General features: G+C 45.5%; 1 protein-coding gene across 2 annotated transcripts in view; it reads right to left on the bottom strand.

The window, feature by feature from the left end:
• LOC110399239 (glycerol-3-phosphate dehydrogenase 1-like protein) overlaps window positions 1–3,559 on the bottom strand; it is a 26,003-nt gene extending 22,444 nt beyond the window's left edge. For both annotated transcript variants that reach the window (XM_021397579.1, XM_021397580.1), the window contains exon 1: window positions 3,457–3,559. The gene's annotated coding sequence lies outside the window, so the exon portion shown is untranslated. The remainder of the gene's footprint in view (window positions 1–3,456) is intronic.

Below are 3,992 nucleotides of genomic sequence, written 5' to 3'. Positions count from 1 at the left end.
CCGCTGCTGCCTGCGGAGCCCGGGGCGGGGCCGGTGCCCTCCGCGGGGACGACCCGAGCGGAGCGGGGCGCGGGGGAGCGGCTGTGGGCTGCTGCTCTCTCTGTTATTCCTCACGCTGCCTTTCGGCTCTGGCGGTGGGATAGGCGTCAGCTTTGAGGCCGTTCGTGTGCTTTTCCGTGAGCACCTAGCCACGTGGTCAGGCTGCGGGAATGTGCCCTTAGTGTTATTATCTTTAGTGGCTTTTTAAAAAATTTTATTTCCTAGCAACGCGGAGACCTGTTCAAACTCATTGGAGATGTTCATTCTTTTTTTCGGCACTTGCAAAAAGCCAAACTTTGTGCCAGCTTTGAGCTCGGCCTGTCTGTATGAGCATAAGTATAGGCGCTTGGTGCTGTGTGGGTTAGGATCTAAAGCAGTGAGTTTAGAAACTGGTTTCTGGTGGAAGTTCTGTATTTAACTTTCCTCACACAGGGTGTGGGCAGCATGTGGTCAAGCAGCGTAGAGAAGTGGGCTCCTGTGTCAGCACAGGCCGGATCCGGTGCAGAAGTGTAATTCTGCATTTGGTGAAGCATCTTGTCAAACAGCACAGCTGTAAGATAAATGGGCTAAGTATTGTGTGCTTGAATTCCTCACTGGCAGGTTTATGAGGATGGAGGGAGGGGGAATTGAGCCGCTGCTGGAGTCTAGAATAACAACAGCTGATTCTCAGAGGGGTGGAAGTCGCTCTTCCTCAGTGTACGGTGTGTGTTCAGAGACCAAAAAATGGGAGCGGGAAACCTAACTTTATTTTTGTAGGGGAGTAATAAAGAGGTTTTTAGAGAGCTGTGCTGAAGAGTTTGACCAAATAGTTGCTGGTGGAGAAGTGGCACCTGGACGGTGCCAGTTGTGTGGAGATATTGCTAGGTCTTGCTTCTTAGAGCGTGTGTGTGCTGAGCTTAAGCAGCCCGTGCTGATAGCACCATGTTCTTCAAAACTTGTAAGGGCTTGATTTCTTCGGAGTGGCAGAAAATGCTTTGTTTTTGGCCTAACAGAATTAGAGAGTGCTTGAGAAACTGCTCATCTAGGCATCTGACAGGAAATTATCGTGCTTACTTAGGAGGGTGTGATCAGCATCAGAGTGAGTCTGAGAGGAACCAAAGCTGAGCTGCTTTTCCCCACTGGTGTCTGTAATAGTGTGAACACTAAGCTGCAGTGAAGTAGATTACAAAGGAAGGTCTGAGAGGCTGCGCTCTATGCTCAACTCTTTCTCCCTATTTCCACTTAGAAAGCAGTTATAAAGAGATGAGACTTCAGAATAACTTAAAATTATTGGGAGGTTACTTGGGAAAGTGATTTAAAATAATAACTTCAAATTGCTGCTTTATTTTCCACAAGTAAATGTGGCATTGCCACAATGAAGAAATTTTTGCATTTGACAATTCTAGTTTTAGTCTTGACCATCTTCAGTCATTTCTGCCTTGCTCTGGATTGAATGACCAGAGCAGTTCTAAAGCAGTGGGAGTGGGGACAGCCTTGGCAGGTGCTTGTGTGATACACAAATCATTGTCATTCAAATAGCATAAAAATATTACAGCCAAAAAGCAGCATCCTGTGTCTGTGGGCTAACAGAGGGCTGGTCAGAAGATGTACCAGGGAAACGTAACAAATCCTCTCAGCCCCGTGAGGGTTTTTCAGATAATTCTGAGAGAAATGACTTGCAATAACTGTTCTCATTTATCTACAAAGCTAGAAGTTCAAAGCTGTGCAGCTAACTAGATAAACAAGGTTGTCTTCCTTAGCTGGGCATGTGCTAATGTGCTGTTCTCTCACATTTTTCTTCACGGTTCCGTTCTCAAATGTGTAAATCAATTCAGCTGCTATTAAAAAGACTTTCAGCATTTATTCTCTTGCTGATAGGGATACATATCACTAGGAAATCAATGAACACATGTAACTGCTTTTAAGTTTACAAGTTGTATTCAAAAACCTATGTGCTGTGGCTGTTGCGATATACATTTGTAAAATGTTACAGATTGGATGTCTCTTGCTCTTTTTCAAGGAAGCAAGTTAACTTTAGATCTTCTTGAAAGTTTGCAAGTGCTGTAGGGTTGTGAATTAGTACAGGGCATGTGAATGGAAGTGGTTTCTATGGCAGGGAGTCAGTTTCCTAGGTGAGTATCTCTTTTTGCTGGGGGTGGCAATGATGGGTAAGAGGGTTTCTCATGATGGATTCTGCTTGCTGTCATCAGCATTAGAGGAGTTGCTCTTGCAATATTACTCCATGGGCCTTTGGGCTGGAGTGGGAGAGGCTGAGAGTAAGCAAACCAAAGTGCAGACAGACAGCTGAGAGAGGGTTTTGGCAAAAAGAGCAGCATTACAGCACTGTAACTCTTTTAAAAGTGAAATTGGAAGAAGCTTGAAGCAAATGATCTGGTTGCCAGCAGTTTACACTGTTGGACTGCCCTTCATAAGCATATAAACAAAACAATAACAGCACCCTCAACAAACAAACAGTCCCAAATTGTTACTGGCTTTACATCAGTCTTCTGTTTGAGTGGATCAGCTTGCAGTAGTGCAACAGAAGATCTGGTAGCTAAAACACATGGATATATTTTAATTCTCTATTTTGAGAAGGTGGTCGTGAACTCTTTGCCACGAAGTGATACCATGTGCAATGTGTTCCATAGCAGGTGGCTATTGCAGTCCCCAGCTGGACCTCAGTGCAGGGGGTGGCTTAGAGCCCTTTGCACTTCGATCAGGTGGATGCTAAGTGTGTGAGACTGAGCTCAGCTGTAAAAGCGCGTGATGATTTTTTTTCTTAATTCATGCTGCCTTGTAAAAGGAGCCTAATTAGTTCTAATAAAGGGAAGTGTCTTGAAACTGATACCGTCTTGAGTGGATGTTGCTAAGAGCCCTTTTTATTGAGGGTGGAGTTGATGTCAGCCTTAGCTGCGAGAAGATGTATGGAGTTTCTCTAGTTTCTGTTCTTTTCTGTTCACATTCCAAGAATGTTTGTTTGATATTGGAGGATAAACGCAGGGCAGTGGCAGCATGTTTATCAGCTCTTTCTGCTGCGGACCTCTCCTTGGCTGACCCTACCCTCCTGTCTCTGAACTGGCACTTGTCATCATAGCATGAATGTAAATTAATAGTAATACAACTAATTGTCACTTAGGCTGCCACGCGATGTGTTAGCTGACCTAATTAGCTTAGTGCTCCAGAGAACAGGCCAGCATACATACGAGTCCCTATCATTTGAAAAGTATAAAACAAAACCCTCCTAAATGTACTGTAAACGTTGTGTCATGCTGGAGCAGTTCCCTGCAATTCTTGCCCTCCTGGTGCTTCCTTTCATTGCTCCCCTCCTTGGGTTTTCTCTCAGCGCTATTTAAAACAAATTCTCTGGGATCACACTTGGGTGTTTTGTCCCTTCTTCTTTGCCCACGGGAGCAGGGGGCACCGGCTTTGCAGTGTTACCTGGGTCTGCTGTGACGTGGTGCCTGCCTTGGTGTCTGCCCCTCGAGTGCCGCGTTCCTTTGGCGTCCTGCTGACGCCGGGCACTGTGACATCAAACCCTTGCTTGGTGTTGGTTCTGTTTCTGGTGTCTGTGGTGACACGCTCGCGTTCCGGCCTGGTGCCGGGCTGCTGAGCCACGATAAGCCTGCTGGTGGAAGGACAAGTTCCTCAAATAACTGCTGTGAAATCCAGAATTCAGTGTTGCGATTGTGTGCGTTGTTAGAAATCAGATCAGGGTGGCTGTCATGTTCACTTGATGCGTTGGAGGGAAATGGCTCAAAGCCCTGGGACCTGAATTTATTTATCCTCATTGAGTCTCTGCTTGGGGAGCACACCGTGCCTATGATGCTACTTGAGAAATGCCACGCTCCAAGTAATTTTCTCATTAGAATAGACAAGAAATCCATTTTTAGAAAGCTCAGTTGACTCTATCAACCTCGAGATCCGTTCTTTGTTATTAAAACGTCAAGGTTGTTGTGTGTCACATGTGTACTTGA

The sequence above is a fragment of the Numida meleagris genome, chromosome 5, assembly GCF_002078875.1.
Source record: "Numida meleagris isolate 19003 breed g44 Domestic line chromosome 5, NumMel1.0, whole genome shotgun sequence".
In the NCBI taxonomy this organism is placed as follows: Eukaryota; Metazoa; Chordata; class Aves; order Galliformes; family Numididae; genus Numida; species Numida meleagris.
The sequence above is the reverse complement of the archived record's forward strand: the minus strand, read 5'-3'. Positions and strand labels throughout refer to the sequence as shown.